Below are 15992 nucleotides of genomic sequence, written 5' to 3' on the forward strand. Positions count from 1 at the left end.
ACTAATTCGTTGCTATCTAAACCTTTATTTAATTCATGAGGAATTCTTAAATTACTCAAATCCTTAAAAAAAATCCTTAAACTCTTCAACTAGAGACTATATATTTTCTCAGCAGTCACTGAGTCATTCATGTCCAATCATTCAGTCTGTTTGGAAGCTACCAAACTGTGTACTATTTAGCCCAAATCTCTGTCTTTCCTAGAAGAATTCATGAGAGATGTATTCAAATGCTTTACTAAAATCTTGGTATAGTTAATCTACATTAAATCCCCTCTATCCTTCCTGCTTGTTCACTACTTTTTTAATATTTTCTACTGGATTAAACAGCATTAATACTCTTCCCATAAGAATGAAAAAAATACCCTGGTTTTCTTTTCCTCTCTTATCTTGAACCATATCTCATCTCTGTGACTTTGCCTGGATGAACTCTATGTCTGGAATAAACTTTATCTTACCCTTTACCTCAAAGACTCCCTTTCTTTAAGATGCAATTTATTCACTATCTTCTATAATCATGAAACCTTTTCCTGATCATTCAACTAGTACTAGCAGTAATCACTTTCTCAAACTACCTTTTATTCAACTATTTGGTTTTTATTTCCTTATCTTAATTTTTATTCTGCATGTTTATATTATATATACTTATTGTTTTGTCTACTACTAGAATTTAAGCTCATTGTAAGTAGGGATTATTTTATTAACTGATGCTAAGCATAGCACTTGACAAACAGTGAGAGTTAATTAGATTCCCTGAAATCTATCTCTGAACTCCTGAGTTGTATATATATATATATCCCAGATTATGATCCCCTGACCTAGTTTAACCTTTCATTTTCCAAATGGGAAAACAAATCCAGAGAATTTAAATTTAAATGATAAAAAGATAGCAAACAGGTAATAAGTAGGAGAATCAAGATTTGAATTTACATCTTCTGACTCAACATTTAGTTTTCATTCTAATGCAGTATTCTGTCCACATTCATTGCATCATAGGGAAATAGGTAGGATTTAGATTTGTGTGTGTGTGTGTGTGTGTGTGTGTGTGTGTGTGTGTATAATAAAGATATGTTAATATGAGAGCAATTTTAAAAATAGATATAATCTGTTTAATGTTGATAGCTTGGATGGCAATTCAACCATAAAGAATGAAAAAAGTTAGTAACTGAGGATTAGCCATAATTCTTTATATCATAATTACTGTTCTCAGTGTAAAATTGTTGACCTACTTCCTCAAATTTGACATTCATCTCCTTTTTCTGTACCTTTTGCAGACTATCCAAGATTTCTTTGATTACATTTTCTTTCCCCTCTGAACCTTCAACTTCTAGGGTTCCTTCAAATTCAACTCCTAGAGAAAATCTTTTTAGTTCCTATAGTTAGTAGAGCTTCTTCATCCTCCAATTGTATTTTATTTCAGTGAAATTTGTAAGACTTTACTTTCCTTAGATTTATAAGATTTAGATTTATAACTTCATATTTCCGAAGATTTTCCAGGGTAATAGACTCAGTCTTTGTATGGAAGACAAGACATTCTCCCAAAATGCAGAAATTTTAGTAGACAATAATGTGTCCTTCATTTTTTGGCAGCATTAGAATAAAAAAGAAAAAAAAGGGGGAGAGAATATAAAAGATGTTTAAAATCCCATCAAATATTTGTAGAAGATAATAAAAATGATCTCTATTTCCTATATTGTTATGAACTGGTAAAAAAGAATAAAAACAAATATGTCATGCTTGCTCTTTTTTTAATGTAAAACTAAGTCATTAAAACTTCTCAAAACTATATTGGTTTGTTTGGTAGCCTGGGAGTGGGGTTGAAAAATCGGTTAGCTATCTAAAATAAAAATTGTATGCTAGATCTATAATTCCAATTGTTACTGATTTTTGGATACAATCTTTCTATAGTACAGTTAATAACTGTGCTTGAAGCCCTCCTGGTTTTGCAAGTAGTTATTTTACCTTCTTTTGCACTTTTCTCCATTTTGATCATACATATACTATAATGTTCCATTTCATTTCCTATCTGATTTCAGAAAAGTTATGCTTTGACTATTTCAAGGGTCTTCCCAGGTCAGGGACTTGAAAATGTGGTTCAGCCTTTTATGGTCTTTAGCTCTCTATTCACAGTTAGGTGTTGCAGTGGATAGTACTGACCTTGGAGTCAGAAGAACAGGAGTTCAAATCCAACCTCAAGACACTTGAATCTAACTAGCATGTGCCCTTGGGCAAATCACTAAACCCTGATTGCCTCACATCCAGGGCCATCTCCAGTCATCCTGATATATACCTGGCCACTGGACCCAGATAACTCTGGAGGAGAAAGTGAGGCTGATGACAGCACAGCACCTCTTCACTCAAATCTAATTACCATGCTTGAATTGACATTACTTCATGCATGTCATGTTCTCTTCAAGAATGAAGGACAAAAGTTATCATCACTATCCCATACTTTCTCTCATTAACTCACTTGATATAATTGTCTACTTAATGAAGTGTAGAAAAAGCATAAGAATTTTGGTTCAGTTTCTCAGGTTATCTAATTTCCTGATGACTAAAACTTTACTTGCTATACTCACATTTTTTTCTTTTCTTTTGGACTAAATGGGGATTTACCCTGCAAGCATTTTCCCTTAAAACCTGACTGACATTTAGGCTAGTTCTATTTACCTGGTAAATAAACAAAATTCATTTTGAATCACATTTACTGGGCTAGCACAATGAAGGTTTTTAATTCTCCTATAAAAGCATCTGTATGAGAATAAATACCTAAACAACCCTATCTCAGAAAAAGAAATTCAACAAGCCATCAATGAACTCCCTAAGAAAAAATCTCCAGGGCCTGATGGATTCACAAGTGAATTCTACCAAACATTTAAGGAACAATTGGTTCCAATTCTATATAAAATCTTTGGAAAAATAGGGGAAGATGGAACTCTGCCTAACTCTTTCTATGAAACCAATATGGTGCTGATACCTAAACCAGGAAGAGTTAAAATAGAGAAAGAAAATTATAGACCTATCTCCCTGATGAATATAGATGAAAAATCTTAAATAACATCTTAGCAAAACGATTACAACAAGTTATCACTGTGAAAATACATTATGATCAAGTGAGATATATCCCAGGAATGCAGGGGGGGGTTCAATATTAGGAAAACAGTTAGTAAAATCAATTATATCAACAACAAACCTATCAGAAATTATATGATCATATCAATAGAGAGTGAAAAAGCTTTTGACAAAATACAGCACCCATTCTTACTAAAAACCCTAGAGAGTGTAGGAATAAATGGACTGTTCCTTAGAATGATTAGCAGTAGCTGTCTGAAATCATAAATAAGCATTATATTCAATGGGGAGAGGCTAGAGGCATTCCCAGTAAGATCAGGGGTGAAACAAAGATACCCGTTATCATCACTACTATGCAATATTGAATTAGAAATGTTAGCTTCAGCAATTAGAGAAGAAAAAGAAATTGAAGGAATTAGAATTGGGAAGGAAGAGACAAAACTCTCCCTCTTTGCAGATGACATGGTGGTATACCTAGAGAATCCCAAGAATTCATCCAAAAAAGTACTGGAAACAACTAGCAATTTTTATCAAAGATGAAGGATATAAAATAAACCTTCATAAATCCTCAACTTTTTTATATATGACTAGCAAGATAAAGCAGGAAGAGCTAGAAAGAGAAATCTCATTCAAAGTAACCTCAAACAAGCCATACCTGGGAGTCTATTGCAAATATCAACTGCTCATGGATAGGTAGAGCTAATATAATAAAAATGACAATTCTACCTAAACTAAACTGTTTAGTGATGTACCAAGCAAAATTCCAAAAAATTACTTTAATGAGTTAGAAAGAGTTGTAAGTAAATTCATATGGAGAAATAAAAAGTCAAGAATTTCCAGGGATTTAATTGGAAAAAAAGTGCAAAAGGAGGGGCCTTAGCCCTACTTGAACTAAAATTATATTATAAAGCATCATTCATCAAAACTATCTGGTATTAGCTAAGAAATAGAGTGGTGGACCAGTGGAATAGACTATGTGCAATAGCAGGAAACGATTATAGTAATCTGCTGCTTCATAAACCCCAAGAGTCCAGCTATTGGGATAAAACCTCTCTTTTTGATAAAAACTGCTGGGAAAATTGGAAGTTAGTATGAAAGAAACTTGGATTAGACCAACACCTTACACCCTTTACCAAGATAATATACAAATGAATATAGTATTTAGACATAAAAAAATACTATAAGTAAATTAGAAGATCAAGGACTAGTTTACCTGTCAGATCTATGGAAAGGGGAGCAGATTATGACTAAGAAAGAGATGGAGAACATCACTAAAAACAAATTAGATGATTTTGAATACATTAAATTAAAAGGATTTTGCACAGATAAAACCACTGTAACCAAGATCAAAAGAAATGTAGTAAACTGGGAAACAATCTTTACAACTAATGTTTCTGACAGAGGACTAATTTCTAAAATATATGGAGAACTGAGTCATATTTTTTTTAAAAAAGCCATTCCCTAGTTGACAAATGGTCAAAGGATATACAAAGGCAATATATAGATGAGGAGATCAAAGCAAACTATAGTCATATGAAAAATTGCTCTAAATCATTAGTTATTAGAGAAATGCAAATTAAAGCTTCTCTGAGGTACCATCTCACACCTCTCAGACTGGCCAATATGACCAGAAAGGAAAATGATCATTGTTGGAAGGGATGTGAGAAATCTGGGACACTATCACACTGTTGTTGGAGCTGTGAACTCATCCAACCTTTTTGGAGAGAAATTTGCATCTATGCTCAAAGGGCAACAAAAATGTGCATACCCTTTGATCCAGCAATACCACTACTTGGTCTATACCCTGAAGACATGATGAAAAAGTGTAAAAACATCACTTGTACAAAAATATTCATAGCAGGCCTGTTTGTGGTGGCAAAGAATTGGAAATTGAGTGAATGTCCTTCAATTGGGGAATGGTTTAATAAACTGTGGTATATGTATGTCATGAAACACTATTGTTCTATTAGAAACCAGGAAGGATGTGAATTCAGGGAAGCCTGGAGGGATTTACATGAACTGATGCTGAACGAGATGAGCAGAACCAGAAAAACACTGTACACCCTAACAGCAACACAGGACTGGGGAGCGATGATGAACCTTGATGGACTTGCTCATTCCATCAGTTCAACAATCAGGTATAATTTGAGGCAGCCTGCAGTGGAGAATACCATCTCTATTCAGATAAAGAACCGTGGAGTTTGAACAAAGTTCAAGGACTATTCCCTTTAATTTAGAAAAAAAAAAACCTGATATCTTAGTGTCTGATCTTGTTATCTCTTATGCTTTATGTTTCTTCCTTAAGCATATGATTTCTCTCTCATTACACTCAACCTGGATTAATGAACAATATGGGAACAATGTAAAGATTTACAGATTGCTTTCTGTCAGGGGTGGGAGAGGGAAGTAAGACTGGGGGGAAAATTGAAAAACTCAAAATAAATAAAATCTTTAATTAAAAAAAAATCTGTATGGCTGAATCCAGCATCTGCCTCTCTGGGCCCAAACTCTCTCTGAGCTCTATTTTCACATTTCCAGTTTTCTGTTGGACATCTACTTTCAAATAATTCCAATGAAATCTTGATAGAATCCTGGAATTTAGAATGGAACCACAGAGATTAGCCAATTTCACCCTCTCATTTTATCAACGCACATATTTAAACTCACTTTTTTACTATTTAGTTATTTTCCATTGTGTCTGACTGTTTGTGAAACATTTTAGCAGAGATACTGGAGTAGTTTGCCATTTCTTGTTCTATCTCATTTTACAGATGAAGAAATTAAGCCAAACAGGATTAAGTAACTTGCCCAGTGTCACACAGCTAGTAAGTATCTAAGGTCATATTTGAATTCAGGTCTTCTTAACTCAAGGTCCAGTATTCTATGCACTGTGCCACCTGATCTTCCACACCAAATAAGCTCTTTATTCACTAATCCAAAATCAGTGGTCATTCCATCATATCACTCAAACTTAATTTGACCAAAGTTTATTATCTTTTAAAAAAGAACAATTTTTTTCCTTTTTGTATTTAAACTCTTAATAATGGCACCACTATCTAGTTTGTCTAAGCTAAAATCATTGGAAACAATAAGGTAAAATCAGTGGAAACAATTTCCACCAATTAATAGTTTGCTGTCACATCTAGGCAGCTAGAAGTGCTTTCCATTCTTCCTCCCTCAGAGTTCTCACTTTTTTTCTTCCTTTCTACTCTCACTCATATCACAAAAATAAGTACAAGACTTCATTATTTCTCATCTAGACCATTTTGATAAGGTAGTCACTAATTTCAATACTGTAATCTCCCCCACTCTAGTCTGCTCTGCAGGTTGTTATTAACTTAATCTTTCTGATACATAGCACAGTCTATTAAATAAAGTCTAAACTCCTTAGTTTGGAATTTTCATATAAGCAATCAAATTGTCCAAAGCTGGTTGCAACTTTTGAAATCTTCCCACAATTATCAATGGGGATGTTGGCAACCACTGAGAGTAACTGAATTTTAAAAGTTACAAAATAATTTGTCTAAGAAATAAGACTAAAAACCATAATTTTCATCTGAAAATAACACACATTTCATTAATATCCTACTATTCCAACCTTATCCCATACTCTTCCCCTATATATCTTGTTCCAGTCAAATTTCATTCATTCATTTTTAACTCCTTGCTTTTTCTCACACTATATTGTATTCTTATAATCTACCTTTTTCCTTCCTTCATCTATACTATTGAAATCCTCCCATCCTCTAAAGTCATTTAGTTGATATCTTTTCCTTATTCCCTCCATTCAGAAATAATCACTATTCTTAGATTTCACTTAACACTTAAAAGCTCCCCTATATAATCATTTCATTTTAATACATATTATAGTTCATTTTAATTAAATTTTAGTTTAATCGGTTTATGCTCCTGCAACAGCCTTAATTATCCTTGTACTCAGAGTAGACCTCTAACTAGCAAGAAGGTGGAACCAACCATGATGGTGTTTTCATTCTTAGAGAATGAACTTTCTCCTTACCTCTAGTTCCAAGAATCATGTTTCCTTGAAAGATCAGCTCATGAATCACCTCCTATATGTGTCCTTTCCTGCATCCCTCAGTTTTTACTACCTTCTCAGCAGTTATTTGGAATTTATTTTCATATTCTCTGTTTTTATTGATTTGTATATACTTATATGTGTAAACATTATCATCCTCCTGGAAAATAAACTATTCAATTGAAGGGGATAATATCATTCCTCTTTTGTAACCCCATTGTCTATCACAGTAGCTAGGACAAGCAGACAATTCATAAATGCCCAATGATGGATTAAATTTGGGCTCAAGGGCAATTGTATGAGAGCTAGTCAGTCAGGAAGCATTTATTGTACACCTACTATAGACTACTACTTGTCAGAAGAAGTGATACTGAGGCACCATTGAAGAACTTTAGAACTGATTATACAGCATGGGAAACACTGGCATAGGACCACCGAGCATGGTGTGCCCTCATCAGTAAGGGTGCTACACTTTATGAGCAAGGCAGAATTGAAACATCTCAATGGAAACATGACATCTGTAAGTTTAGAGTACCCACCCCAGGTTTTCACATGAACTATTTGTACCCAACCTGTCAAAGAGCATTCTAACCTTCACTAGTCTGCTCAGCCACAGTTGGACAATGTAATTTGTCTTAAACACAGGGATGTCATCTTGGTTTTTATTTTTGATAATGAAGGTCAAGAATCAACCAACCAAATCATGTAGCCAATGAGGTTACTAACAGTCAGGAACTGAACCCAGGTTTCCTGATCTCAAGTTCAAGACACACTAACACAGAAGAAAACAGGTTTAGTAATCACAAAAGACATTTGAGTAAGAATGAGAATGAGAAAGATATTTTAAGGAGAATGAAAAAAAATAAATGGAATGAGTATAATAACTACATCTTGTTTCTCTCTCTAACATTGCTTCTGAATCCTTTATCTTCATTGCCTTGCAGAGGACATGAAACATAGGAAGCTCTTAAAATGCTTTTTGATTGATTGGTTGAATGACAGTATGGAATAAAGAAAAGAAAATTTGCCCAAATCTCATCTCACACACACACTCCACATAGCTGTCAAATGATTTTTCTAAAGTTCAAGTCTGGCAATGTTACTTTCCTACTCAATAAACTCCAGTGGCCCCTTAGTCTCTCTATTCTTAAAATAAGCTTCTCTGACCTTTCCAGTCTATGTTCTGATCTTACCATGTATCTTCCCCTTCCCATACTCTAAAATTTAGTCTAATTGTTGTAGTTTTCTTTACATATGATAATCTAACTCCCATTTCCCTACCCTTATACTCACTATCCTCCTTATTTGGCAAGCAGTGTAACCTTACCTCTTGCATCAGCTTATACACAAACTATTTCCTGATATCTTTCCTATGTAAGTCCATTGCTCCCATCCAAACAACACACAGACACATACAAATACACACACAAATTATTTCTTTTGCATTTTGCATGTACTAACTTAGGTATATATTCTCTCTATTGACAGAACACAAGAAACAAAGTCAGAAATTATTTTTTCTTTGTGTCCCCCAAACCTAGAACAAGGGAAGTTCTATGCACTCAATAAATGGTATTGTGTTGGTTCATTGATTGAATGCATGGAATATTCAAGGAAAATAAAGTCTACACTCACACACACAAAAATCTTTGAATTATCATCAATATTTTAAAAACATTTGCAAATGTTGATAATGAAAAAAGTAAAAGAGCAGAAAGGAAAATATAAGAAGAGATAGTGATGGAGAAAGCATAACTAGTCAACACTTCATGTTTAAAAAATATTTGGGCACTAAAGCATATTTGATGGAGTTATGAAGTGCTTTAACTATTCTGGAGAACAGTTTGGAATTACTCCCAAAGTGCTATTAAACTGTGCATACCTTTTGATATAGCAATACCACTGCTAGATTTGTAGCCCAAAGGGATCAAAAAAAAGGAAAATTTTTTTTTGTATAGAAGTACTTAAAACCACTCTTTTTGTGCTGGCAAAGAATTGGAAATTGAGGGAATGTCCACTAATTGAGGGATGACTGAACAAAAGTTGAGGTACTTGTGATGGAATAACATGGTGTTATAAGAAATGATGAGTGGGATGGTTTCAGAAAAACTGGGAAGAAGTATATAAACTGATGCAATCTAACATGAGCAGAACTAGAACATTGTACACAGCTCTGAATAAAAATTATGGTGAGAAATACTTCAGTAACTTTTTTTTCAGAGTCAGTATGGCATTAAATGGATTTATTTAAAAATTAAATTTCAGTTTTAAATGTTGTAGTTTTCTAACAAAGCCAAGCTATCTCCCTATTTCTATGATACCCTTTTTTCCTTTGTAAAATGAAAATAGTATTCCACTACCAAAATTCATATATATATATAACAGACAATTAATTCATACATATAACAGACAATAAATTAATACTAATTGATTTGTAAGTTAACTACAGAGATATTTGGATGATGGTATGAAATTACATAAAGTATTTTATGAAGAGAAGAAGGAATAAGCATTTATTAAGTATCTACTTACAATGTTGTGTTTAGCACCATAAAAATGTTACTTTAGTTGATCCTCACAATTCTGGGATTATAAATACTATTTTTATCCCCCCTTTAGAGTTGAGCAAGTCATAACTTCTGATTCTTTTAGCCTGCTCAAGATCAAATGGCTAGTAAATGTCTGAGGCCACATTTGAAATTGGGTCAGTCTGACTCCAGTCTATCCTCTTTGCTTCCTACTTGCCTACATAATAGGACTCCATTGTGTCCGTTATTATTTTCTTTAGTAAGAACCCTGTATTTTTAATTCTCATTGTGGTGGTAGTAGTAGTAGTTGATTTACTATCCTGGGAAGGCTTTGAATCACAATAAACATCAATCCAACCTTCTCATTTTATAAGTGAAGAAACTGATGCTTAGAACTGGGAAGAAGGGAAAAAGTAGTTGAGTTATGGATTTGGATGTTGATCTTTCCATCTGCATTCTCCAGATTATATCAAATTGTCTCTGTTTGTGGTTCTATTCTCAAGGTCCTAACATCATGATTCCTCACTTTCAGGTCCACATTTCTCCCTCTTCTGAACACCTGTCAGATCTTTCATCTTTCTTAGGTTGATCTCACCCTAACTTTCATATTTTGACTATTTATTAAAAAATCTAGTAACTATGAATTATTGTTATTATTATTTAAATTATGCTCATGAGTTAGCACATTAGTCTAATTTTCAGGATCAGAGCAGTTGTACCTTTTTATCATTGGCAAATTTAATAAATAATATGATAACAAAATAAAGAGATAAGGATTAAAGAAATGAAATCCATAAAAAAAATCTAAAAGGTTTCATTCATCATAAGTAATTAAAGTATGTATCCTTCAAAGTTTACTTTTAATCAATAGCTCCATCAAGGATCAATGAAGGCAAATGTGCTTAATAAATGGAAGTGGGTAGAATTACTTGTAAAATTTCTAAAGTTTTTGTGACACTAGCAACTTTCCTGGAGATTCTGTTAGAAAAAGTGGGAAGATAAGAGTTAAAAGCTGTGCAAAATAAATTACATTTGTCAAAGAATTTAAAGAACATTGAACTTGGGAATCAGAAGACATGGATTAAGTCATCTCTGAGCTTCATATTTTTTAAGAAAAAAGATCATAATCCCTTGGCTATCTCATAGTTTAGTTATGAGGACAAAAGGCAATGATAACTAAAAAGTGCTTTGTATATTATAAGCAAACTAGAAGATCAAGAAGTAGTTTAGCTGTCAGATCTATGGAAAGGGAAACAGTTTATGACCAAGGAAGAGAAAGAGAACCTCATTCAAAACAAACTAGATAATATTTATTAGATTAAATTAAAAAGCTTTTACACAAACAAAACCTCTGTAACCAAGATCAAAAAGAAATGTAGTGAATTGGGAAACAATTTTTGCAACTAGTATCTCTGACAAAGGACTAATTTCTAAAATATACAGAGAATTGAACCAAATTTAAAAAAAAAAACAAGCCATTCCCCAATTGACAAATGGTCAAAGGATATGCAAAGGCGATTTTCAGCTGAGGAAATCAAAGTAATCCATAGTCATATGAAAAATTGCTCCAAATCATGTCTTATTAGAGAATTGCAAATTAAAGCATCTCTGTGATACCACCTCACACCTCTCAGACTGGCCAATATGTCCAGAAAGGACAATGATCAGTATTGAAAGGGATGCAGGAAATCTGGGACACTAATATATTGTTGGTGGAGCTGTGAACTCTCCAGCCTTTCTGGAGAGCAATTTTGGATTATGCCCAAAGGCAACAAAAATTTGCATACCCTTTGACCCAGCAATACCACTACTGGGTCTATACCCTGAAGAGATGATGAAAAAGGGTAAAAATATCACTTGTATAAAAATATTTATAGCATCCCTGTTTTTGGTAGAAAAAATTGGAAATTAAGTGAATGTCCTTCAGTCGGGGAATGGATTAACAAACTGTGGTATATGTATGTCATGGAACACTATTGTTCTATTAGAAACCAGAAGGGATGGGAATTCAGGGAAGCCTGGAAGAATTTGCATGAAATGATGCTGAGTGAGAAGAGCAGAACCAGAAAAACATTGAACACCTTAACAGCAACATGGGGGTTATGATCAACCTTGATGGACTTGCTCATCCCTGTAGGGCAATAACTAGGGACAATTTTGGGCCATCTGCAGTGGAGAATACCATCTGTATCCAACAAAAGAATTATGGACTTTGAATGAAGACCAAAGACTATTACTGTCAAATTAGGAAAAAAAGTTATATTATTAAATAATTTTACTATCTCATACTTTATTTTTCTTCCTTAAGGATATGATTTCTCTGTCATTACATTCAACTGAGATCAATGTATAACATGGAACCAATGTAAAGAGTAACAGAATACCTTCTGTGGGGGGTGGAGGGAAGCAAGAATGGGGGAAAAATTGTAAAATTCAAAAAAAAATCTTTCTTAAAACAGTGCTTTGTAAGTGTAAATGTGACTAAATGTAATTTTAGGCTATTATTAAAGTAGAAAGAACTTGAATCAGAAAGTAAATCCAATTCCTAGTTATCCTAATTATTGGGTGACCTTAGGTAATTCACTTAACCTCTCTAAGCCTTACTTTTCTTCATTTGATAAATTCTAATCATTTTAGAAAATACTTATTAAATGTGAATTATGAGCAGAATGAGAACTTATTATTTCATGGGTACAAAGGATCAAAGAAATAATATTCGCAAATTTCTATTCAATAAGCATTTATTAAACTCCTAGTGTATGGAAGTCATCTTATTTATTAGAAGTTCAAAATATAAGAGGGACAGTAGATGGTTCAGTGAAAAGAGTGCTGGGTCTAGAGTTCAAATATAGCCTCAGAAACTTTCTAGCTGTGTAACCTGGGCAGATCACTTAACCCTATTTTCCTTAGTTTCCTCATCTATAAAGTAAGCTAGGGAAGCAAGCTGCAAACCAATCCAATTTTTTTGCCACAAAAAAACCATGAAAAGTCAGATACCTCTGAAAAGATACTGTATAAGAACTGAAATAAAAGAACAGATTAAAATGGTCCACTACTTTATTCAAAGGAATTTGCCTTCTACCACTCCCCTTAAACAGATAAAATACAATATGATTAGAGGAAAGTGAGAGCATTAATAACTAGGGGGATCAGGAACTGCTTCTGGTGGGAAGCCTTGAGTCTTAAAAGAATTTAAAGATTCTAAAAAGCATGGGTAAAGATAGAAGACATTGAAGACATGGGGAATATCCTATGCAAAGATATGGAGTCATGAGTTAGGGAGATAGACTAATTTGACTGGAATAAAGAGTGAATGAAGAAGAGTAAAATGAAATTAATTTTTAAGTCAGGTCAAAGTTTTTAATATGTGTTTTAAATCTCAAGCTAAGGAATTTTTATTTTATCCTGAAGGTAATAGGGATAAGTAAAAATTCTTGAGCCAGTGAATAACATTCAGTAAGACAGGTGCTATAGGGAGATTATTTTTGTAGTTCTGTAGCAGAATTATTTAGAGATAGGGAGATGCTCAGTAGAAAGATTCCAAGTAGAATCCTAATGCAATAGACTGGGTGGGAGATGATGGGAGGCTGAATTAAGAAAATGATCATGTAAACAGAAAGAGAGGAATGTATGTAGGGATAAAATGAAGTGTTATATGTCACTATAGATGTATGTGTAGTGCTAAATATAAAGTATAATATACATGTAAACAGGTGTATATACATACAGCTACCTAGCTTCCTTGAATGGATTTTTAGTAGAAGTTAAGCTATTATAGTAGTAAAATTAATCCTATTAGCCAATAGGTAAGAAAAGGATAAGTTAAGCTAGCACTAAGTTACATTAAAAGGAATGAGAGTCCCACTGTAACTTGCCCTATCAGATCTGCCCTGGAGTACCATGTCAAGTACTGGGTATCACATTTTAGTAGGCACATTTACAAGAAGAGAGTGAGCAGGATAGTAAAAGGGGAAGACCATTCCATATAAAGACCACTTGAAAAATGTGGAGACATTTGAACTGCAGAAGAGAAAAGTTGCAGGGAATGTGGCAAAGTATTTGAAAATCTACCACATGTAAGACCCAGAGGATAAAACTAGGAACAACTGAAAATGGGAAGAATTGAGTGAATGTGAGGAAAAGCTTTCTAAAGATTTTCAATGAAATGGACTGGTCAGGAAAGTATTTTTTTCTTATTTAGCAGGGATATGCAAGAGATTGCTAGATGACATCTTGTTAGACATGTGGGAGAGATGTCTGCCAGGAATAGATTGAATTATATATTTTTTAATATTTTATTTTTTCTAATTGTGTAAAAAAAGTTTTCAACATTCATCTTTTTGTAAGTTTTTTAAGTTTTGAGTTCCCCATTTTTTTTACCTTCTTCCTTTCCCTCCTCCTTCCTCACAACAGTGAGGACATAGGTTTTATATGTTCAATAATGTTTAAACTATTTCCATAATAGTCACGTTGAACTGGATTTCTTCTTTGGTTTCTTCTAACTGGGAGAATCTATGATTCTGTGTGCAGATTGATGTAGAAAGAGACTATATTTGCTCCTCCTCTATATATAGTCACATTGATTGGAAGACTGACTATTGTTCAGTCCTTTCAAGTCATTCAACTTTTTGTTACTCCATCTGGAATTTTCATGGCAAAAATAATGAAGTGGATTGTGATCTCCTTCTCCAGCTTATTTAACGAATGAGGAAACTTAACCAGAGTTAAATCACTTGCCCATGGTCATCAGGCAGTACAAATCTGAGGCTATATTTGAACTCAGGAAAATGAGTCTCCATGACTTGAGGTTCAATATTCTATTCACTGGGCTATCTAGCTGTCTCTAGGAGGACTGACAGAAGGAGCAAAGAAAAACTTACCAATGTTTTCTTTTGAAAAGGGCTCAGGAGGCAAACTCTTCATGTTCTTCCAGCTGATTTCTGGGATTTGAGTCAACCTTAACTATGTCCCCACACTGAGGGGAGACCCACCCCTACTTTTCATCTTCATTTTGTATGTTGTCTTCCTCCTATTAAAATGTAAGCTCCTTGAGAACAGAGACTTTCTTTTTCTTATTTGCATATCAAGTGCTTAGCATACTTTTTAGCAGATACTATATACTTAAGTGTTTACTATTGTGTTGTATTATATCCTTCAATTCTACAGTTTTGTCAAAGCTACTATACTAAAAAAAGATTCTGACCCAGGGGAGTAAAAAGATAAGGTAAAGCAAAGGATTGATCTGTATTTAAATAATGATAAGTGAATGTGGAGTTACAATACCTGTCTTAGAATATTCATTCTGCACTTCTTACCAGGACTTCTTTGGATAAGTCACAGTCTCCCTGAGCATCTATAAAATGAAGATAGTTCTCTAAACTCCCAAAGAGGTACCTTGAAGTTCTACTTTTTATTGAAATTTTGTTTTGTCAATTACATACAAAGAGAGTTTTCAATATTTATCCATTTGCTAGTTTATGAGTTCCACATTTTTCTACCACCTCTTCCCTACTCCATTCCCAAGGAGGCAAACAATTTAGTAAAAGTTTACATGTATAATAGCATTTAACATATTTCCATGTCAGACAAGTTGTGAAAGAGGAATAAAACTAAGGGGAAAGAAAACAACCATGAAAAAGTGAGGAAAAACATAAAAAGTTTTAAAAAAAAGTAAGTATAGTATACTTTGCTCTGCATTCAGAGTCCATATTTTTTTCTCTAGATGTTGATGACTTGTCCATAGCAGGTCTTTCAAGATTGTCCTTGATCTCTGAACTGCTAGAAGGAGCTACATTCATCATAGTTGATCATCTCACGATGCTATTGTTAATGTATACAATGTTCTCTTCGTTCTATTCACTTCATTCAGCATCAGTTCATACAAGTCTTTTCCTCCTTCTCTAAATTCCAATCACTCATGATTTCTTATAGAACAATAGTACTCTATAACATTCAAATATTCCACTTCTAGACCTATGATCTTTTAATATTTCTGTCTAATCTTTGTCTGTTTCATAAATCAAAGAATCACAAGTTATAGTGCAGGAATGTACCTAAAAAGTTCATCTTATTTGACACTGGTTTCTGGGAAAAGAAGCAATATTGTTACAATTTTACAAATGAGATAACTGAATTGTAAATAAATATGTTTAAATAATTTTTCCAAGATTCTCCATAAAATAAAGATGTTTAAATAATTTCTTCAGCTATGTATAGTATAATAGAAGAGGAATCAGGAATCTCATCTTTTTTTAAAAATCTTAATAACATATTTTTCAATTACATGTAAAGATAGTTTTCAAAATTTAGTCTTAAAAAATTTTGAGTTCCATTTTTTCCTTCTCTCCTTTTCTTACAGC

The sequence above is a fragment of the Macrotis lagotis genome, chromosome 1 (assembly GCF_037893015.1).
Source record: "Macrotis lagotis isolate mMagLag1 chromosome 1, bilby.v1.9.chrom.fasta, whole genome shotgun sequence".
Classification (NCBI taxonomy): Eukaryota; Metazoa; Chordata; class Mammalia; order Peramelemorphia; family Peramelidae; genus Macrotis; species Macrotis lagotis.